The sequence below is a fragment of the Trichechus manatus genome, unplaced genomic scaffold (assembly GCF_000243295.1).
Source record: "Trichechus manatus latirostris isolate Lorelei unplaced genomic scaffold, TriManLat1.0 scaffold00017, whole genome shotgun sequence".
NCBI classification, from domain to species: domain Eukaryota; kingdom Metazoa; phylum Chordata; class Mammalia; order Sirenia; family Trichechidae; genus Trichechus; species Trichechus manatus.
In genome coordinates, this window is record NW_004443953.1 from 4456501 (window position 1) to 4481179 (window position 24679).

Sequence of the window (24679 nt, forward strand, 5' to 3'; positions counted from 1 at the left end):
ATGGCTGTGGAGGATGAAAATGTTCTAAAACTAATTTACGGCGATGGTTGCATCGCTTGGTAAGTTCACTAAAATTCATGAATTGCATATTTGAAATGAGGGAATTGCATGATATGTAAAATATATCTCAATAATTTTTTAAAAAATAATCTGTCTTGGCTCTTCCCTTTCCCCAACCCCTTACATCTAAGTCTTGTAAGAATAGCCACAACTTTTCAATTTTCCTTTGAAACCTGCTTTTGTTGCTCCCAAAATACCATTTATTTTCATTTTTCTGTGCTCCGTCCATACTATTTCCTCTGCCTCAGATTCTCCTCCTCTCATCTGCCTGTCAAAATTTTAATGAAACTTTGAAGTCCAGATCAAAGTAGCCTCCTATGTGAAACCTTCACTAATATACCTCTGCAAAATTTAATCATTTTCTTCAACTTCTTTTATAATTCCATCAACAGTTTAAACATCTTCATTCATATTACAGTTAGGAATTAGAGGCAATCTAGTTAAGAGAAGATAGTCTTAGTGCCAAAAAAACGGGTTGAGATCCCAGCTCTGCCACTTGTTGGTCATGTAACATTTGGTAAAGATACTGAACTCTCTGAACTTTGGCTTTTTAATAATTTAATTGAGGGATCTATAAAATAAACTTCAAAAAGCTGCTGTGAATATTAACTAAAATACATGCAAACTGCTTCACATCTACCTGGTACATACTAAACAGTTTAAAAACATATTAAATGCCAGTAATCTTCATCTTCCTTCCCACTTTCACTTCGCCCCTACATCACGAGCTTATCCATCTTTTATAAACCCACTGCTTGGTGAAATGTCTGGCACTTGGTAGACTTTCAATACTCACCGAATTAAATTCTAGTTGTGAATGTATTATTATTGCTATAATCTCTCTGTGTTGACTGAGTCAATAACTAGATTTAAACATGTAAATTCTTCTTGCTGCTCACCCTTGATCGTGCTATATAGAGTTGCCCACGTGAGAAGCGGCTAGGTTTCAAATCGATGCCTGCAATTTCAAGCATCTGCTTTGAAGTTTTTAATTTGACACCACTGTTTTCTCTGTCCATAGACGCTTAATGTGTAGGGCAGGTCTCTCTCAATCAGCATTCACATGGGTGTCTCGAGACACTTAATTTTCAGGTGCTCTAGAGAAAAACTGCCGATATTTGAAGTTTCCTCTAGGGCCCTCAAAGTGGAATTTGCGTATACTGCATAGCTGTTATGTTAAGCCAGACCATCCCAAATAAGCCTGCCAAATTTGGAGACAATCTACGCAGCAAGTTTTGTACCATGTGCTAGAAATGTACTTACTTTGCTTCTACTGCAAAATGTATTTTCTCTGTCCCTCAAAAATGTAGACAATTTTACTTTAACCTACTGCTGAATATGTGTAGCTGTGGGTATCTTAAATTCTCTTATCACACCAGAACAGCACTCACGGACTGCCTCAGCCCTGCCAGCATGCAGCATTTCTCTCCTTGCTCTTTACTAAGCTTCTCCTTTTCTCGACACTTTCACCCCTCATTTTAGTGTTCTCTTTCTCCTAGTATGTATTAATTTCCTTGGGACACAAACTCAGACTATTCACATAATTACTTCCGATGGAATTCCAGAAAATAAACATCTAGACACATTTTTTAGGGGGAGTGGTATCTGGTTTTGAACCAGCACCCACACTCCTACTTCCTGAAGCCTCTATAGAAAACTCTGTATGTAGCTCCTAAGGATGGGATGATGCAAGGCAAAAGGACCTAGCAAATGGTCAAAGACAGATTCTGAGGTTGGGGAAAATAAAACACTCTGGATATAGACACTGTAGTTTAATTCTCATTCTTTGTCTTTTTCATGAAATCTCTCTTTATTCCTCATAAGAGAGATTTTTTCCAGCTGCCAAAGTGAGGTCTTTGCCAGTTTAGGAAGAGAGTGATACTACAATCCACAACTACTTTGATTCCCAAATGAAAAAAATTAAGTCCTTTAATTATGCTTCACATTTTAATGTGGAATAATTGTTGAAAATTCTCAATTAATTATCCTCTTTGTGGATTACTATCAACCTTTTAAGCTGAGAGTGACCTCGCCTTCAAATACTTTTGATGTTAATTGCAGGCAAGTGTAGGGGACTCTGCCTTAGCCATCTTTAAACAAACAAACAAAAATGGTGCGCTCTAGTCGATTCCAACTCACAGAGACCCCACAGGTGTGAAAGTAGAACTGTGCTACATAGGGCTTTCGATGGCTGATTTTTCAGAAGTAGATCACTAGACCTTTATTCCCGTCCTTCTTCAGAGGTACCGCTGGGTGAACTTGAACCGCCAACCTTTCCTTAGCAGTCTAGCACATTAACCATATGTGCTACCTTCCCCCAACAACCTCCAGGGTTGAAGACTCACCATGTTCCCTGTAATACGGGAAATGCTTTCCTTTATTTTCCACAACAATCTAGCAAGGTGGTATTTTTAATTATTCTCATTGCAATGATGAGCAAATTGAGGTTTAAAGAGACAAAATATCTGGCTCAAGTCACTCCAATACAGTTGGATCTGACTGCAGAATCTACGCTGCCAAGGATGCTGGTAACATACCATGCTGCCTCTCTGCGGAATCCTAGTGTCACCATTTCTCCTTCCCCACGTAACTACTTCCTGTGGTTCCAACCCTACTCCACCTGTTGGATGTTTTATAAGTCTATTTTCTCCTTTTCTCTTCCAAGGTCCAAGACGTCCTTACCTCTTACCTGGAATCTTTAAATTACCTCCCACTGAAATATGTTTCTGTGCCTCCACTTCCTCATTCTTTAATCATCTTACACACTTCCCCCACCAGATAAATATTTATCCAGTGCAGGCTTTCCTGCTCAGCAGCCCTTGTTGGCTCCCCACTGAGCCCTCTCCAAAACCTGGCCCCACCCTCTCTCCCCGGTCTGCTCTCTCAGTACCCCTGATGGATTTTCTGTCTATTCTTAGCGTCACATCTGTGTCACCTAGAACAGAGTGTGGCACAGAGTAGGTGTGTAAATCCATGTGAGTGAAAGAAGGAAGAAGCCTTGACCTTTAGCAGGATCTTATTACTCATTGCTTCCTAAATAAATAAATCTTAGATTTTTTCCACCTGCCTTCCTTTCCTCCAAATAGTTCCCTACCTGGGGCACTCTCCCTACTGTCTCCACTTATGCAATTTAATTTCCGTTAGTATATATCTATTATTCAAGATAGCAGATCATAAGTCAACTCCTTCAGCTGGAAATATCCTCTCCCTCCTCTGCACTTTGTTTATAATAACTCTGCTCTCACACTTATTGTATTTGTTTTGAGTTATAGTTAATTATCCCACATAAGTTTGTGAGAACATTGACTCAAAGACAGGGCCATGTCGTATTCAGAATAGCTTTGTATTTTATTCCCTATAATCTTGAGTATTAAATAGGCCTAAATAAATGCTTGTGGTTCTTAAAAATGAATTGTGTCACTGTATAAGTCACTTCTGAACCACTTCCTTGTAATTAGTAAATACTAATAGATACACATGTAAACAATGATAAAAGCAATTAAAAAAAAAAAACCCCACTGCCATCGAGTTGATTCCGACTCATAGTGACCCCCTAGGGTTTCCAAGGCTGTAAATCTTTATGGAAGCAGACTGCCACATCTTTCTCCCTCGGAGCCAGTGGTGATTTCGAACTGCAAACCTTTTGGTTAGCAGCTGATCACTTTAACAACTGTGCCACCAGGGCTCCTTGATAAAAGCAGTAGTGACATTTATTGAACAGTAAGTGCTTTGCAAGGCTATTTTGGATTTAATCCTTCCAGGTACCCTATGAGGTTGGTATTATAATTATCCTCATTTTATAGATAGGGAAACTGAGACACAAAGTGCTTAAATTCTCCAAGTTCCCACAGTTAAACACAAGGCAGAGCCAGTATTTTAAGCCAGGAGGTTTGTCGTTAGGGACTATGCTCTTAACCTTGGATTCGGCTGCCTCCAATGTTGGTTAGGAGAAATTTTTAAAAGAGCCACATATAGGACTTATAGGCACATTTTTCTGTACCACAAGTCTCTAAGTATGCAAACACCTAGAAATTGAGCATATATGATTTCTATTTCATGTAAGTGTCCACATCTTCTAGCAATATTAAGAAAAGCAATAAGGCATAATGAATTTTTTTACATTAGAGCAAATAAATCAATAAAACCTCTGAAAGACTACCTTTGAGGCACAGTTTATAGAAAACTAGTTGCTTTTCTAACACAAAAACATTTCCTTCCAGCAGCAAGATACTTAGAAGTCATATAGCTTTTTGATAATACTTTTTATTGTTTGTTTAAAGACATAGTTTATTTTTTGAAATGTCCACTAGATGGCAGAAAATTGTTACTGTCCAAAGCAACGTTACTGGATTAGTCCAGGCTCATTTCTGAACTCCAGAAATTATACAAATTGCTTTCACCTCTTACCCCTAGCAATGTTGGCATTTTCACATAAGGCATTCAAAAACAAACCACTATTTTAAAGTTGGAAAAAAAAATCAGAGGTTTTCACAGTAATAAATATTAGGTATGAGCATACTAATTATATGTTTGTGTTGTTCTGCTTTAATGTAGTAGGAACAGATGCACAGGCAGTTGGAAGAAGGGCTAAGAGCCCACATAGAACGATCTTCCCAGGTGTCAGATATTAAAGTTAAGTTGAAAAGCCTCCAGCAGGACAGTTCTCTGTTACTAATGACTTTAAAGTCATAGTTCTCATCCCTGCTGCTAATTAGACTCAAGCTACCAGTTTGTGCTTGACTACTAACCTAAAGGTTGATGGTTTGAGCCCACCCAGCAGTGCTGCAGAAGAAAGACCTGGCCATTTGCTTCCGTACAGGTTACAGCCAAGAAAACCCTATGGAGCAGCTCTACTCTATAACACATGGAGGTGCCATGAGTCAGAATCGACTCGACAGCAACGGGTTTGGTTATTTTGGTTTATCCCAAACCCCAAATCTCTGATGGTAGAGCCTAAACCAAACCAAAACCTGTTGCCATCGAGTCGACTCTGACACATAGTGACCCTATGAGACAAAGTAGAACTGCCCCATAGGGTTTCCAAGGAGCAGCTGGTAGATTCAAACTGCCAACCTTTTGGTTAGCAGCCAAATGCTTAGCCACTGCAACACCAGGGCCCCATGGTGGAGCCCAGACATCAGTAATTTTTCAAGCTCCCCAAATGAGTCTAATGTGCAGCCAGGGTGGAGAGCCACTGCATTAGAAATTTCCTCTTTATAGATTGCCTAGCTCCAAAAGAGATTTAAGGTGGATTTAAAAATATACAGCAAGATAAAAAGAAAAACAACAAGCAAATAAATCATGGAAATGAGAAAATAAAGTTACAAATCAGTAGTTTCTTTACTAAATTAAAACCTTCACTAAAATCACACACAGACTTCATGTTCTTAATAGAAGCATGGGCTTTTAAGTAAAATTAAGGTTATATCTACCTCTCTGAAGCAGGGGCTGTTGTGCTAACTTGGAGGCAAACTGAGAATCATTTCAATGTTTTTCATGCTCAAGAATGACAAATTAAAAAAAATATTAGATCTCTGGTTTAAGACCAGGGACGTTTTCCCCAGAATTTGTTTGCTACTTCAATGAAGATGCAGAGATATCAAGATTCAAGTCAGAAGACAAACATTAAAGTGCAGTGACAGCGTAAAATTAAACCCTGTTCTTTGTTTAAGTTTACGACTCACCTCTCAGGGCTGTAGGGAGGGAAAGGAGGAGGGTAAGTCATGTTTTGTAAGCTATAACAGACAAATAGCTCAGGCTATATCCCAAGGAAACTCTCTAAACATCCCAAAGGAGAGAAATAACTTTCTGATTCATCAAACTCCAGAATTTCAGTCTTAGCGGCCAAAGCAGAAGCTGAAGGTAAACGTGCCTTTTTCGTGGCTGTAAATCCCTAATGGTACTGTGAGAAAACTTGTCATTATTGTGTTGATAGTCTGACTTTCTCTGAAGATTTTTTAGTAATTTTCTTAGCCTGCTTTGTTCTCTCAGGATGAGGGCCAAGCAATGAGGTGTGAAAGTCAGAGTGCAAACCCATTCCACTGGAAAAGCTGCCCTGAAACATGAGCTGCATTAATGATAAATCAGTGGTGTTTTTCTGTTTTTGTTTTTGTATATGATAAAAACTGCATTTATTTGAAGTAGAGACCAGAAATCTCTTCCTTAATTCACTGCTGAATTACTAAAAATTTTTCCACAATAAGTCTACTAAGTGATTCCTTATTTCCAATTATTTCTTAAAATAAATTTAGAGTTACATTCTACTGGAAAAAAATATTGGCATCTAGATATTATACCAAACTCAAAAAATCCATAAAAGCTTTAATACAACGTAGAAAAAAATTAACAACATAGTGTCAATGCTAAGAAAATATTACATTTTCCCAAGAATTTGTAACTATGCTTTATTCAAAGTAAGTTATAAAATAACAATGCATAAGCACCAGATGAAGTCCTTGGGGGGCACAAACGGCCAACCACTTGAATATTAACTGAAAGGTTGGTGGTTTCAACCCATCCAGAGGTGCATCAGAAGAGACCTGGCAATCTGCCTTGAAAACTCTATGGAGAGCAGTTCTAGTCTGAAATACACAGGGTCACCATGAGTTAGAATCGACTCGGAAACAACTGGCTTGGTTTTTGGTTTTGTTTTAAGCACCAGATGGTCTAGGAGCATGAGCATCTATATTACCAACAATCTTAGGCTGGGTTCTCTAGAGAACCAAAATCAGTAAAGCGTATAAATATATATAGAGAGAGATTTATATCAAGGAAATAGCTCATGAGGTTGAAGAGGCTCGAAAGTCCCAAGTCACACTTGAAGCTTCCCCTAACTCACCTACCTGCAGAGGCTGATGAATCGAAGATCGACAGTTCAGACAGCAGGCTCTGGCTCACAGGCTGCATAGTCCAAAATATCCCCAGATTGGCAAGGAAGACCACAGGTAAGCTGCTAGCTGAAGTCCAAACAACCAGCGGTCAGACGAATAGAAGCCAGCTGCAGGATCAAGAGCAAGCAAAAGCCCATGAGCCTTGCCAGAAAGTCCACCTATATTGAATGTAGGCCACACCCCAAAGGAAACCCCCTTTCAACTAATTGGCTACTCACAGCAGATTCCATCATGGAGATGATGACATTATATCAGATCTCATCATAGAAGTGATTACATCATTATATGACTACAAAACTACATCATAACTGCCAAACCACTGAGAATCGTGGCCCAGCCAATTTGACACACAACCTTAACAATCACACCAACATAAAGAGAAAATTGTCTATGTTTTTCATGGTGACACAGTTTAAAGCCCTTATTTTATACATACTGTTTAATGAATGCATTTACGGTGTAAAGCAATACACCCCAGTAAACTGAGCTTAGTACTGGAAACTCATCCTCTGCCACATGGGACATATGGATATTGTCCTGTGTTGGGTTCAGGGAACTAAATTCTAGTGTTTTTACTACCAAGTCAGCATGTAACCCTGAGGAAATCATTTTATTTTTCTGGTCTTTGAGATTCCTCACTATAAAGTAAGAAGATTAGACTAGATAAATCTAGTCTTTTTTTTCCAGCTTTAATATTCTAGAATTGGTACCTAATAACATATCTATTACTATAAGTAAACTCCATGAGTGTAAGAGCTATTTCTGTTTCAGATCCTTTATGAACATTAGCTTACTTAATCCACAACACAGTGAAAGAGCTGGAAAAAAAATGAGTCAACAGAAGAGTTACATAACTTGTCCAAGGCTACACAGCAAAAGGGAAAGTTGAGATCCAACCCAGGCAAGCTGGCTCCAGATTCTAGATATTTAACACAATGCCATAATTCCCTCATAAATAGTTGATTAAAAAATTAACTATCTATCCATCTCTGTACATATTTATCTATTTATATCTAAAAATGTGCCAGCACCAGCAATACTGGTCCCTACCTTGTTATTGGAGCCCTGGTGGCACAGTGGTTAAGAGCTCAGCTGCTAACCAAAAGGTCAGCAGTTTGAATCCACCAGCTGCGCCTTGCAAACCCAATGGAGCAGTTCTACCCTGTTATTTAAGTTGTAGCTGATGACGTGGTTGGAAAATTTGCATGCTATATCTGGGAGCTGTTGTTGTTGTTAGGTGTCATCTAGTCTGTTCCAACTCATAGCGACCCTATGTACAATAGAACAAAATGCTGACTGACCCTCTACTTTACCAAGCATGACGTCTCTCTCCAGGAACTGGACCCTCCTGATAACATGTCCAAAGTATGTAAGACGAAGTCTCACCATCTTTGCCTGTAATGAGTATTATGGTTGTATTTCTTTCAAGACAGATCCGTTCGTTCTTCTGTCAGTCCGTGATATAATGGCTTAGGTCAGGTGCACCTTAGTCTTAAAGTGACATCTTTGCTTTTTAATATTTGAAAGAAGCCTTTTGCAGCAGATTTGCTCAATGCAATTCGTCCTTTGATTTTTTGAGTGCTGCTTCCATGGGTGTTGATTATGGATCCAAGTAAAATGAAATCCTTGACAACTTCAATCTTTTCTCTGTTTATCATGATGTTGTGTATTGGTCCAGTTGTGAGGATTTTTGCTTTCTTTATTTTGAGGTGTAATCTATACTGAAGGCTGTGGTCTTTGATCTTCATCAGTAAGCGCTTCAAGTCCTCTTCACTTTCAGCAAACAAGGTTGTGTCATCTGCATATTGCAGGTTGTTAATATGCTTCCTCCAATCCGGATGCCCCATTCTTCAAATAGTCCACCTTATCTGATTATTTGCTCAGCGTATGGATTGAATAAGTATGGTGAAAGTAAACAATCCTGATGCACATCTTTTCTGACTTTAAACCATGCAGTATCCCCTGGTTCTGCTTGAATGACTGCCTCTTGGGCTAATTACAGGTTCCTCCTGAGCACAATTAAGTTTTCCGGAATTCCCATTCTTCTCAATGTTATCTATAATTTATGATCCACCTCGTCGAATGCCTTTGCATAGCCAATAAAACACAGGTAAATATCTTTCTGGTATTGTCTGCTTTCAGCTATGATCCATCTGACATCAGCAATGATATCCCTTTTTCCACATCCTCTTCTGAATCCAGCTTGAATTTTTGGCAGTTCCCTGTTGATATACTGCTGCAACTGATTTTGAATGGTCTTCAGCAAAATTTCACTTGTGTGTGATATTAATGATATTGTTCAATAATTTCCGCATTCTGCTGGATCATCTTTCTTTGGAATAAGCATAAATACGGATCTCTTCCAGTTGATTGGCCAGGTAGCTGTCTTCCAAATTTCTTGGCATCGTCAAGTGAGCACTTCCAGTGCTGCATCCGTTTGTTGAAACATCTCACTTGATATTCCGTCAATTCCAGGAGTCTTGTTTTTAACAAATGCCTTCAATGCAGCTTGGATTTCTTCCTTCAGTACCATCAGTTCTTGACTATATGCTACCTCCTGAAATGATTCTTTTTGGTACAGTGACTCTTTGTATTCCTTCCATAGGAGCTGTGCTATGGCAAAAACCAACTCTAAAAAATCAGTATGTTTGAGAGTGCTTTTTTTTTTTTCTGGGTGAAATTGTAATTTAACTTCTTAATTCCTGGCATTTTGCAAAGCAGGAGCATTTGAACTGCACTTATTAGAATTGTCGGGGAAATTCGAAGTAAGTAAACCTTATAAACATTTATTGACATGGATTTGACTCTGTGGTCACGGAGATTAATAAAAACAGAATTCTACCCCCTCTGTCCTCTCTTTTTAGAACTAGGGCTTTGAACAGTTCAGTTCTGTATCAAACCCCTGCTGAGAATTTGTGTTTCTAACAAGTTTCTAGGCAATGCTAATGCTGCTGGTTAGGGACTAAATTTGAGAACTATTAGTAGAGCACCTCTCAGTATTTATTATACATAAGAATCACCTGAAGATCTTGTTAAACTGTAGATTCTGATTCAGCATATGGGGGTGGAAATGCAAATTCTCAGCAGGGGTTCCAACTGGAAATGAGCTGATTCAAAGCCCTGTTTAAAACCACTTCTGAACATTTTTTCTTGCATCTGAACATTTAGGTCCACTGATCCAGCTGGGAGGGCTTCCTTAGAAACACAGGTGGATGTAGTATAGATTTGTCAATACTTGGCTTATCAGCTGGATTCCCGGGTGTTCCTCCTTCTAAGTCATTAATAATTTTTGCCAACATTACATGCTAGATGAAGACATAGACGGCAGAGGAAAGTAGTAAGTTGCTATGAACTTTTGGATGATCTGTGCTTGAAGAGAGTAATGATGTTCAAAGAGCTAAAGGGTACAAACTCCTCTAAGAGAGATCATTCATTATATGATTCACTGTATGATAACTATTTTTTTAACTTTTTATGATGGAAAATTCCAAACATATGCAAAAGTAGAACAAGTGGTGTAATGAACACCCAGGTGACCATCACCCAATTTCAACAATTATTAGCTCCCAGCCAAATTTCTTTTCTCTACCTCTTCCCACCCTTTCACGCATGTATTATTTTGAAGCAAATAATACTATTTCATCTATAAATATTTCATCATAGCGACTCGATGGCAGCAAATAACAACATAAATATTTCAATATCAACCTCTAAAAGATAGGGCTATTTTAAAGAAAACACAACGATCATATGATATTTAAAATAATAATTATATTTCTGGAAACTGTTTTATCTAGACTCATTCATTATTGAATGTCCTGGCCCTGGGAAGTGTGGGTTATCATTGATGAATTGCATTTTACTTCTAGAGAGTAACTTAGGCAAATTGTAATCAGAAAGAACATAAAGGACCTCAGTACTACACAATAATTTACCTAACTTTTCCCTAGTACTTTGTCCAAACTTTAGACTGCATTTTGTTCTTATCAAATGACCATTTACTTAACCATGTCCTCTGTAACTTTTTATTTTTGGAAAAAATAGTTTCTTCTGAGTTAAAAGTGATTAGCATGTGTTGTGTGAGATATTGGAATACAATGATTTAACAAACCACAGAAGTCTACTCTTTGTCCCAAAGACTGTAGACCGAGTGATAATTTTTAAGCTGTGAAGAAATTTCCGTTGTAACTGGTCAATGCAATGAAGGGAGATTGACTGGAGGAAGGGATACTCAAGAAGGAGATAATCTTTAGAACAGATCTTTGGTCTCAGACTTTCTTTCTTGAAGACACCTGGCTTAACATGGAGACTATCTCCCATGCAGAGCTTCCATATGTGCAGACATTTGGTCCATGAAATCCCTGAGCTACACAGATGTGGGCCACAAAACCAAACCAAAAACCAAACCCGTTGCTGTCAAGTTGATTCTGACTCACAGCAACCCTACGGGACAGAGTAGAACTGCCCAGTAGGGTTTCCCAGGAGCAGCTAGTGGATTCAAACTGCTGACGTTTTGGTTAACAGCCGAGTTCTCAACCACTAAGCCACCAGGGCCCCAGCAAGGAGTATTTCTCACATGGTATGTGAAAACTCCCTGAAATCAGCCATTGTCTTAGCTAGGATTGGCAGCCACCCAGTAATTATCTGAGAAAGAGTGGCATAAATTTGGGCCTCACTGAGAATACGAGCGCAAGGAGGAAAGGAGACAATTTAAAATAGAAGACTCTGTCTCCTTTGAGTTCCCCAAAGGGCCATAATGGTTAGTTTTAGAATTGGAATGGGACTTGGCACTTGGTTATAGCTCTGGTCCCTGGAGTACACTTTCAGCAGAAGCAATCCAAACATGAAGAGAAGTGAGCTATAGCAGAATAAACGAAAGTGATATTTCTATCAGCCTAAAATTAACTGATAATTAAGCACCAATAGAATTCAGCTCAGTGAAGCCTTCTATCTTAAGCAAATATAAATCTTATGCAATAAACATCTGATGTTTTAGTTCAAAGACCTATATCAAATCTATTGATCTGTTATTGAACTGTTTCATGATCAATTCTCTGAGCTTTACCTTTTCTTCTATGATTTTTGAGTCTGGTTTTACTAGTCTTTGTTCTGGAACTGAACTTTTGTAACTGTGTTACCAAAACAAGCTTAGCCCCAATTTCCATATAGACTTCATATCACTTATCTCTCCCTTCTGTCAAATAGCTATTCTTCTTCTTGTTTCTCTCTCTGGATTATAGTCTCACTCATCTAAGCAGAACTGGGTAATGGATGCATTTCTTTTTTTTTTAAATCAAGCTAGCTCTGCTACCAGAGTTCCCTAATAACGTGCACAACCATGTCCTTTTTCCCAATACATAACCTCAAATCCTCTTTTCTTTTCTCCTACGTCAAATTTTTTTTACAAAATGGTTTTCATTCTTTCTATAAAGTATGTGTTTCCTTCGTAATGACCCAGTCTTTCATGATATTTCATACTTTTCAATTACAGACTGTTGTAATCTGCTCGTGTATTACCCAATTCTTACTTCTCTCCCATTGACTATTCTGGAACTGTACTACATATGGTTCATCAGCGCATCTATCTCTGCTCTCCTAAGGTTCTTACTATGACCCCTTAGTCTTATAAGTTGCTGTTGTTGTTGTTGTTAGTAGCTGTTGAGTCAGTTCCGACCCATGGCGACTCCACATGTGCAGAATAAAACTGCTCCATAGGGTATTCAAGGTTGTGACCTTTCAGAATCAGATTGCCAGGCCTGTCTTCTGAGGTGCCTCTGGGTGGGTTCAAACTGCCAAGCTTTTGGCTAGCAGTCAAGAACTTAACCATTTGTGCCACCCAAGGGCTCCATGTCTGATAAGAAGTGTCGCAAAAAGTATAGACTAAGCGTCAGATAGAACTGGATTTGTATCTTGGTTCTATTCCTTATTAGCTATATGATTTTGGGAAAGTTGTTCAACTCTTGTGGCCTTATTTTCCTCATCTATAAAATGGGTATGATAACAATTTAATCTTCTTCATAGTATTGTTACAAGGATTAAGTTAAATAATGTATGTAAAGCACTTATACAGTACCTGCTATGTGTTTAATACATGTGGTTTCTTTGGGATACAGAGTGAATTGAGAAAGGAATAGCAGCTCAAAGACTAATGACAGGGTAAGTCATATCTCCTTCCTCCTTGCCCCGCCCCTAACACACACACACACACACACACACACACACACGCACACAGTAACAGAGATTAGGTGTTTAGTCAACAAAGCAGAGAAAACAAATGTTCATTGATCCAAGAGTTAGGAAGTTTAGTAATCCAGCAGTTAGAGCTGATGGGAGAGACAGTTTTCAGAATTATAATAGTTCAAGTCAAATGAGGACAACGTGAATGGAAAAAGTAATTGATTAAAGTTCACAAATAAGAGGTCGCAAGTAGGTTTACTTCTCATATTTCTTAATATCTCCTATATTCCTGCTCAACTTCCAGTTTTGTCTAATCCACTTCCCTCTTCTGAATTTTCATCCAAGTAACTTTGACCTATTGGTTAAAACTTCTAATTCACGTTTATAAGTCAGTTAGCAAGCATAAAACAAATTATTAAATAACTAATTGCATGGATAACTGTGCAGGTTACCCATGAGAACACCTATGCTTGGACCATAGGAGTTAACAATCTAAAGCAAAAATACACACAAAACATATTACATACACAAATAGACAATAAACTTGTACATATGTTATTTTGCCTACAGGTATATTTGTTGTACAAACTTCCCAAAAGTGGAATTGCAAGATCAAAAGGTATATGTGTTTGTAATTTTGTTAGTTACTGCCAAATCAGCCTCCATCAGAATGGTACCAATTTACATTCCAACCAGTTAAATATGAGAGTACTTGTTTTCCTACAAAATGTGTTTGTTATAAATCATTTTCGCAGTCTGATTGGTAACAAAAAAAAAGCCTATCTCATTTTAATTTGCATTTATCTTATTCTGAGAGGGATCTAGCATCATTGTGTATTTTTCAGAGTCATTTGTGTTTCCTCTTCTATGAATTCATTGTTGATATCCTTTTAATAATATTCTGTCAGTTGGACTTTACGTGAATTTATACATGCTACTTTATGTATTAGAAGCAAAGTATAATTTAAATATATTAAAATGCATCCATTTAGAATATTTAGTTTGATGTGTTTTGATAATAAATATGTAGGACATTTCCATCACTCAAAATGTTCCCTTCAGCCCCTTTGTAATCAATTGCCCCAGCCCAAAGTATTCTCAAATATCATGTACTTAACAAGAACAACTGGGAAAGGTATTGTTTCATTCAAAGCCTAATTGCCCCTCTCCTGTGGGTCCAATGTGTGAGTAAGGCAGAAGGGGAAATACATGACTATCTTATCATCTTAGATTGTAAGCAGTTAAGAGGACAGGACACATAGCTTTTGTATGTTTTATACTGTATTTAGCATTTAGAATTTAGCAAGTGTTTAATAGATATCATCATCAATGATCATTTACTTCTAACTTGAAACTAGTCCTTAATTGCTCATAAAAGGAAGTAATTGACTCACAGTTTATGGTATACATTACACATTCCCCTTCTTACCTAACTAAACTATTGTGAGTAAATACTTACATTCTTCTAAAGGAAAAGGGATGGCAACAATAGTATACAGGCAAAGGCCCTCTGACTAAAATGTGTGAACATTGAACTGCTGAATTTGGGTAGGATTCATCATCCTCACGTTGAAGCTTTCTGCTGCAGAGCTGATGTGTAATCACTGAGCTGCAGCCAGCTTTGCAAGGCTGAACAGAAAAGCCATTATGCACCCACAGACCAGAATGAATGACAGGTTTCAATCATTGTAATTTGATGAATTTTTTTAGGTTGTATTTATCAGTATGGGAAGAATGGAATCCATAGCATCTGGAGACAGACAGAGGTCAACTGAACTCATTTTCTATATACTACCGTTCATAGAATAGAGAGATACTTAACCTTTTGTATCAGCTGTGACGGCAAATAAATGTGAACCTATAACAAAGTGCTGTGTTTCCAGCACCAATAATATTTCAGAGAGGTTGAATGGGGCCATTGCCAAACAAATAGCATTTTTCTATAATTAAAAAATAACATTTTCACTAGCAGTACCTACATATGATTAAGGTGTTACTTATAAGCATATTTATAGTGAAGTTCTACATCAGTGTGGCTTTTGCCATCTACAGTAACAACTTGCATATTCATGTTAAACTTCCTCTAATAGAGGGTCAAGGCTATTTTCTAACAATATTACAGAACAAAATAAAGACTCAGTGTATCTTGGAGAAAATAGTTCCCCAAGCAGCAGAATCCTTTATTTGGGCTAGACACAAAAGTTAAAACAAGCCCTAAATAACCAGACTCCGTGTTAACCCTGGGTAGTGCCTCCCATCCAGTACACTCTTTTCTCCACCTCAAAAACCCATTTTCATCGAGTCAATTCTGCCTCATAGTGACCCTATAGGCAGGTTAGAACAGCCCAATAGGGTTTCCAAGGCTGTAATCTTTATGGAAGCAGATGGCCACATCTTTCTCCCACAGAGCAGTTAGTGGGTTCAAACTGCTGACTTTTCAGTTAGCAACCGAGCACTTAACCACTGTGCCACCATGGCTCCTTCCATCTCAAATAACCCCACCTATTTCCCTAAGCCCGTGAAGGGGCCCGATCAAACAAGAAGACACTCCACATACGTTTTCTATATATCTTCTGATCTAAATTTGAAGTCTTTCCAAACTCAAACTTTCCTCTAGGTAATTTTTTTTTTCTAGGAAGTTTCACAATTATTAAATTCCTGTTGTTCAGTCTCCGAACTATTACACATATAGTTTTCTGGGTACAATACCAGTTAAACCTCTCCATGCCATCTTTGTCCAATGAGAATGTTAGAAACAATAGTAGTCAATAGATTCACTTGTGAGAGTGAAGTCTATGCCCAGAGTCATTTGGGAGCATAAATTTGTAGATTTCTACACGTGCAAATAAGATCTAATTTTGAAAATACTATAAGGTAACATTTTCAAAGAGAGACTGACCAGAAGGTAACCCAAATGAGATAGACTTATGAAGAGCCCAAGTAAATAATCATGTTATAGTTGACTGCCCTTGAGTCGGCTCTGACTTATGGCCACCTTAGTATATGTCACAAGTCAAAACCCACTCTCCCACACAGGCTTTAAGATAGATCTTATGTAAGTAGATGCCAAGAAAAACAATTCACCGTTCTGGATTCACAATCCTACTTATCTGAGAAGGCAAAATAGAAAAAGTAGAAGAAAACAGAACCTCAGGGACCTTGCTCTTTCATTGTGTGCTATTTCCCCTGTATTTTTCTCTTCCTTCCTCTCTGAAGTCTTAATTATTTGCATGTGCAAACATTCTCAAATCTCTCCCAGTTCTCTCATACTTGGGAGACAAGCTTCTAGTATGAGTAGTACAGGCTCAGGGTCTCAGTATGCTCCTCTCTACTGGCATTTGGCAGTGTCTCTGCTTTCTGCCCTCCGACTCTTGGGCTCCTTGGTCCACCAAGCCTGCCACAGACCGGAGTTGCTATAGCCAATAGGCAGGTCTACAGCCTTGTCACGTTTGAGTACACTGAAACTCTCCTTGTCAGTGGAGACAAGTTTGCGTTTAGTGTGCAAGCACAGTACAGCCTGACAGAGGCGTTTCCTTTGGTAACAAACAAACGTGTACTCTAGGAGGGTGTTTTGGAGTTGTTACTGTGGTTTATCAAGGGACCCACAAATTCCAAAGAATTCTCTTCCAAGAGAGTAAAAATTTGAGATGCCAATGGATCCCAAGACTTTTTTGGACAATTTGGGATACACCAGGAAAAGGAGATCCAGAAAAAGTTTATGGCTTTCAGTGGAGGCATTTTAGAACAGAATGCAAAGGGATATATTGAGATTGTTCAGGTGGAGGAGTCAACCAACTGCCAAAGGTTACTGACACAATCAAAATAAATTCCAATGGCAAAAGAATCATTACATGTTCTTAGCATCCAAAAGATCTCCCTTTGATGGCACTGCCTCCGTGCCATGCCCCTTGCCAGGTCTGCATGATGAACGGGGAGCTGTAAAAGCATCAGGAGACATGGGTCCCCAGGTGTTTTTCAACATGACCTATATGATCATTCAAATCACAGGCCAAGTGATTGTGTACATATTTTAGGAGATACTTGTGTTTACCTAAATCATATTGAACTACTGAAAATTAAACCATTCCCCAAGTTCAAAACTTTCAAAAAGTTGAGATAATTAATGACTTTAGAGCTGAAGATTTTCAGATTGAAGGCCACAATCCTCATCTAACTATTAAAATGAAAATGTCTATCTGAAATGCCTTTGAAGAAGTTCTCTTTCAAGGATATGGACAGTATTTAGGGGTTGGTCTGGATGCCAGGTGAGAGTTTTGTTTTCTTTTGTTTTGCCTGCTCTAAATGAAAAAGGAACTAGGTCAAAAACTAACCAGTTACTATGCATTATTAAGAATAGCTTCCTTTAGGGGATAGTTTTTTTGTTTAGTCTAAAAAAAAAAAAAAAGGAGTGGGGTTGTCTTGAGCTTGATTAACTTGTTAAGGATGTATGATAATTCTAAGAATATGAGTAAGACCAGGAGACTGAAAGTTTATATACTCTAAGAAAAACAGGTGCATGCATTTCAAACCTACAGTTGTATGAAGGTCAGTGAATTTCAAGTATTATATAAACACTATCAATATGTTGGAGCCCTGATGGTACAGTGGTCCAGAGCTACAGCTGCTAACTAAAAGGTCAGCAGTTGGAATCCACCAGCCTCTCCTTGGAAACCCTGTGGGGCAGATCTACTCTCTCCTACATGGTCACTATGAGTCAGAATGGCCTTGAGAGCAATGAATTTGGTGTTTTTTGTTTTTTTTTGTTTTTTGGTTTATCACTATATCAGAGCCCTAGTGGCACAGTGGTTAAGACCTCAGCTGCTAACCAAAAGGTTGGCAGTTCGAATCCACCACCCACTCCTTGGAAACCCTGTAGGGAAGTTCTACTGTGTCCTATAGGGTTGCTATGCGTCAGAATCTACTCCATAGCAATGGGGATCACTATATCAGTATATAAACATTATCAATCATAATATATATATGGTTATAATCATTCAAAATTGTATTTGTTTCATATACTGCTGCCCATGCAAACCGCAGTCAAGAAATCAAACGACGCATTGCACTGGGCAAATCTGATGCAAAAGACATTTAAAGAGTGTTAAAAAGCAAAGATGTTACTTTAAGGTGTGCCTGACCCAGGCCATAGAGTTTTCAGTCACCTTATATGCATGTGAAAGCTGGGCAATGAATAAGGAAGACAGAAGAATTGACGATTTTGAATTATGATGTTGGCGAAGAATATAGAATATACCATGGACTGCCAGAAGAATAAACAAATCTGTCTTGGAAGAAGTACAGCCAGAATGCTCCTTAGAAGCAAGAACGGCGAGACTTCATCTTACATACTTTGGGCATGTTATCAAGAGGGACCAGTCCCTGAGGAAGGACATTATGCTTGGTAAAGTAGAGGGTCAGTGAAAAGGGGAAGATCTTCAAAGAGATGGATTGAGACAGTGGCTACAGCAGTGGGATCAAGCATAACAATGATTATGAGGATGGTGCAGAACCAGGCAGTGTTTCATTCTGTTGAACATAGGGTCGCTATGAGTCTGAACTGATTCAATGGCACCTAACGACAACAACAATATAATTTTAATAAAGCAGCATTCTGTATTCTAAAGAAAACAGCAAAATGCCCTCACTATAGTATTAGGGAGCAAAAAAGGAAATAACTTATAATAAATGAGTATACGTCAATATGTAAATGCATGGGCAGTAGAAAACCTGAAATAGGTGTTTGCATCTATATGAAGAATCACATTGAATATAGCAGCTACAATGAAGACAGGAGTGTGGTGTAAGAGACTCAAATACCTTTTCCATCAGTGACTTGACTTTCCAAAATGATGAAGAACTCTTGGTATGTTCTGAACAAAGCAAAGTACAATCTTATTGTGATTTACACAGTAGTTGTATTCATGGAAGTCAACATACACAAGTAAAATGGAGTTAGGCGCTTTACTCAAATAACTACACAGACAAATCTTTCACCTATCGTCTCTACATACAATTTTTGTCCCACATTTTAACCTCTTTGAAATTAAGATTCATCTTATAGTCAATGACTTCTTACAGCCTTTCAACCAGGTGACAGTGAAGATGAGCAAACTTGATCAGCTGTTCATATTGTCATCATTTCAGTTGATTTATCTGCTTTGCGGATACTACATGTGTTGAATTTAATTGCTATTGAAATGTCATTTTAAAAAGACTATACTATGATTCATCATTAAACAAATGGTTATTTACAGGCATGGAAATAGAGCACTAGGCCATCACTTAGAAATTAACAAATATTCATTATTGGAGGAATGACCATCATTCACTATTTTTTCTTCCAAAAGCAACATCTGATTGCATTAAGAGTACCTAGAGTACATTCCTTTCTCAAGAAGGATGACACTGTAAATAGATGAAGTTGTCTTATGTATTCTTGCTGAAATATGTGCAAGATTGCTTATCACATGCCACTGAATGCAATGGAAGGCAGGAGCATTTGTAGGTCCCTTAGAGAATTTGTAGATCTCTCAAAGTATGTTAAAGAAACTTCAAAGGAACAAGAGCTATTGTGACTGATCTATGTGTTGTGCAGAGTTATAGTTAAGACATTGTGTCATAGTTTAATTTGCAGCATTTCTTCCCTCTCAAATGTACATAAAATAATGGTACATCATAAAATCAATGATATTTTATATAGACTGAAACATGGTAAATGAATGTCTGGCAAAATATTTCAAAATCCTGTAGAACATGAAATAATTATTCATTGAGAAGAACTGTCCTACAAATTGTAAAATGTCTGAAATCTTTGTCCCCTGACCACTAAATATTATGATTGTGACAACAACAACAACAAATCCCATAAATTTCCAAAACACCACTAGGTGGAAAGGGGGGTTAGATTCTGCTTCTGTTGGGAATTACTACCCTAGATCTTATTCCAGTAACTAGTACACAGTAGGTGTGTTGAATAAATGCTTTTCAAAGGATGACTGACTGAATTATTGAACTGTAGCATTTTCCAACAGATTGAACATTACAGGTTCAACAACTGACCCTTGATTGAGGATAGATAACTTGATTATTCCTACTTTGGGCTTTAGTTTCTCTTATATAAAATAGTTGTCCAACATTTAACAGCACATTGTTTTAGTAGCAGAGATTACAGTGTAAGATTAATTCATTCATTCACTCACTCTCATAGTCAATAAATGCTTATTAACTATTTACCATGAGCCACACATTGAACTAAGTACTAAAAAAGAAAATGTAAACTAAAACATATACAGATACTTGCCTCACTTAATTTACAACGTCATGGACAGATAATTAAACAAGCAATAACAATAAAATATGACATGTCCTGTGAGGGTAAAGAGGAGGTAGAAATAAGAAATATTTGGGTTTTAGTCATACTAATTCATTTTGCCAGTGATAAATACATTTTTATTTGGGATTAATGCCTTTGAATTATAGTGTTGGTGAAGAATATTGAATGTACCATGGACTACCAGAAGAACAAACAAATCTGTCTTGGAAGAAGGACAGCCAGGATGCTCCTTAAAACTGAGGATGGCGAGACTTTGTCTGGCTTACTTTGGACATGTTATGAGGAGGGGCCAGTCCCTGGAGAAGGATTGGTAAAGTAAGAGTGTCAGCGAAAAACAAGAAGACCCTCAACGAGAAAGACTGACACAGTGGCTGTAACAATGGTCTCAAACATAGCAAAGATTGTGAGGATGGCACAGGATGGGGCAATGTTTCATTCCGTTGCACATAGCGTTGCTATGAGTCGTAACTGACTGGATAGCACCTAACAACAACAACAACAGGAACATTTGGGATATAGATATCACTGTCACTGTAGTATCTCTGGAGGCTACGACAAAATTCTATTTCTGTGAGATTCTTTTGCTTTGGTGGAGAAAATAATTAGCTGAATAAAAATGTGTATATATCTTCATTGTGCTGATAAGCATAAAGGATACTTGAAATGATAAATATTGAAAATGATAAGTTTCTACATTGTATCTTCACCCCCTTTATTTTCTGAAAAGCTCTATAGTTCCAGACTCAAAATGGAACCAGTAGAATTGCTTGGTAGTGTGTCTCTAAAGGCTGTTCAGCAAAACAGGTTCAGAACCCACCTCAAATTGAACATGGAAAGATAATTTACACTTGCCATCCATTCTGTCAAGCTTAATATAAAGTGGAAGAATGATTGAATCTTCTCATTTTCTCAATCTAGTGAACAATTTGATGATATACTCCCAGAGATTTTCATTTGAATAGATCTCTTAAAAAGTATGTTATTAGTGTCAGTCAGTTATAAAAAGAAACTACAAATTATGATTGATTTAAAAATAGATTTTCTCTTTCTCTTCTTATTTACACATATACAGTATATTAAGTATTCTGAAGAGGAGAAAAAATGAAAGATGACTAGACATCAAAAATAGTAATTCAATTATTAAGTAAAATAAATTTGCCTCAAGCCCTCTTACTGAGTTACGATTGTGACTGGAGAGTTTTTCCTAAAAGTCACAAAAACCTAGTTTTATGCTACTATATTTTCATCAGTAAAGTAGAAGGTCAGTGAAAAAGAGAAAGATGCTCAACGAGATGGATTGACACAATGGCTGCAACAATGGGCTCAAACATACCTACTATTGTAAGGCTGACACAGGACCAAGCAATGTTTCATTCTGTTATACATAGGGTGTCTATGAATTGGAATCAACTCGACATCAATGGGTATGCTTTTTTATGAGTCAGAACCAACTTGATGGCACCTAACATCAACATATTTTCATTATTAAAGTGCTTCTATTTTTTATAAAAATCATAAAAATAAAAAAATAGCTTAATCAAAACTGAAGTTCTGGGTCAAAAGACATGATTATTGATCCTTCAGTGATCCCAAACAAATCTATTTCTTTTTTAATAGAGAGAAAAAGTCAACTTTTTTTTTTTTCTTAAGATTCCATATATTCAACATTTATTTGGGAGACATTTAATGCTTGTATTAACACTCATGTTACCCATATACTTTATATAAGGAATGTATGAATCCATTTCAATGGCTCTGTTTGTTTAATTACAGGACATTTGTGAAATCAAATTCCTACATTTGAAGTAAGTCATTTTAATCAATCACTCATGCTCTAGAAACAGTTTAGGATGGATATTTCTTTCATAAAAAATGCAATAGATATTATTTTCTTTAAAGCAACCATACTTACATCATTTACATACATACATTCATAGCATAAGATACTTGTGAACCTCAATTCAACCAGTCTTAAAACATAAAAATTTTATTGAGTGAAATCAATTAACATATTTGCAGAAAGAGAATATAAAGGGTATTTGTTTAGACGCTTCAAGGATGTCCACTTGGCTCTCATCACAACTGTTTTTATTCGTTATCTGAATCTGTCATCTGCACAATCAAGTGAATCATTATTAATTTGCAGTATGAAGATAAGCACACAAAAACCTGGACTGTTATTAAATCATTAAACTCAGGGGAAAAGTTAAAAGGGACAGAGACGCTCACACTAAAATTAAATGATATAATACTACTATCCCTATTTTAAACTTCTTTCCTATATTATTTCCCAAGCAAACTACACTCATTATGTTCGAGGAAAAATACCATATGTATCTGATGGCATGTGGTTGCTTTCTTACTTTTACTAATTTCTGAAGTTCTGTATTCTGCTGAACCAAAAACCAAACCTATTGCCGTCGAGTTGATTCCGACTCATACAGACCCTATACCTTGTATCCATGGACTCAGCTTGATACATATGGTGCCATCAAGCACGTAAAAATTAAATGGGTCAGGCAATAAAACAACAGGAGAGTAAAAACAACATGATATTCACTTTGTTTCCTTTCTAGCGAAAGTGTTTTCAAAAATTGCCATCGGCTCATGGAACTAGAGAAAGCATATTAGAAGCTCAGTATTCTTAACAATGATCTTCCTTGGCTATTATTTGTCTATGAAGCAATAAGCCATATAATTTACAGGAAGAAAGTCACTGATTCTTTCAGAAAACACAACCTGGCAATGTGTCTTCAATGTAAAATAATCAGGTGGCAGAAGTGCGATGGAGAAACCAGTCTTCTACAACATCATGTAAGGGAATCCAGCTGTGCGTGTTAGAGAAATCAAACAACTCCTTGTGACTGAATTCCATAAGAACTTTCTGCAGGATCTTTGAATCTTCAGTGTCCACTCCTAGTTGTAACACAGTTTGAGGAGATTTTAATTTTGCTTGAGCAGAGAGAACCATTTTGAAGGTTAAGATGCCATTTGACCATCTCTAACTTGTGGGGAGCCAGAATCCTTTGTCTAAACTTTTCAGTTGCTTTTTGACCCATTGTAGACCAAGCATTGACAAATACTTCTGCTTTGTCTTGTCTAAGATGAATGTTCTCTAACTGCTGCTGCAAAGCTGCTGGTTTCACATTGTGATAGACTGCCTGTTCTAAAATGAATGATATTGTTTCAAGAACTAGGTGAAGGTCTTGTTTCTCTAGAGAAAATGCAGCTTGAAGTTTTTCTTCCTCTTCTTCACTGTAACTGCTCTCAGCCTTTAGATGAAGTTTTTGAAGAATTCGGGAGAGCAACTGTGGAAATCTTGCTATATCTATCACATTTATCAGCGACACTGCTTTTTTCATGCTGGGGGTCTCCTCAGGATCAACGCCTGGATGCAGCCATCCTTGCAGCTCACCTGCCGGCCCCGCCTGTCAGCTGATTGGATCCCTACAAATTCACCTTTTTAAGGTACTTAAACAATCTTTGAGAAATACATGTTCAATAGAGTTGGAAATATTCTTCTTTTTCTGAAATAACTAAAAAATTTAATATTGTGAATTAAATACACTCTGCCCCAATCACTAGAGAATTTATGCATTTTGATCTCTCCAAATTGCAGGCCCATTTCTGACCACTGAAATATTTTCATGTTGATATTTGAACATTAACATCTGGCCTCTTTATTCCCTGTATTCTTTGTCTTCTTCTCACCTTTTCCCCAAACTTTTGTTACACATTTCTGAGTCATAAAGATAAGAAGTTCACTGCCTATCAGAGTGTTAACAAGATCATTCTAAAATAAACCTAGTGGGTAGCACTTACAGATAAAATGCAAAATCATGAATATGAATATGAAAAAACAGTCAAGCTGGAAAGCTTAGAAATTCACAAGTGCTATAGTTAAACTTAAAAAAGGAAATTTAATATTTTGCAGCTTCTGTCTTCAATGAGCTAAATACTGTTCAGTTCTGTTATAGTGACATTTCCGTACATTTAAAAATGACAGTTGAAAAATCTCAACACACAATAACCTGACCCATTATCATAAGACCCACAATCACAGGTGCATCTGTATATACTCTGAATTAAAAACTTGTGATGAACATTATTTTAAAAATAATATTTTCTACTCCACATTTGAGTGGTAAAGCAGTGGCAATGTGGTTCTGACACTTATTGTTCTAATCCCAGTGTAAAGTTAGAGCAACTATGAGTGACT

The 24679-nt window shown here is 37.3% G+C and overlaps 2 pseudogenes; one reads left to right on the forward strand and one right to left on the reverse strand.

The window, feature by feature from the left end:
• Positions 1–17327, forward strand: LOC111819745 (thymidylate synthase-like; annotated as a pseudogene).
• Positions 17328–23227: 5900 nt separating this feature from the next.
• On the reverse strand, positions 23228–23843 carry LOC101347145 (COMM domain-containing protein 10 pseudogene; annotated as a pseudogene).
• Between the last annotated feature and the right edge of the window lie 836 nt (positions 23844–24679).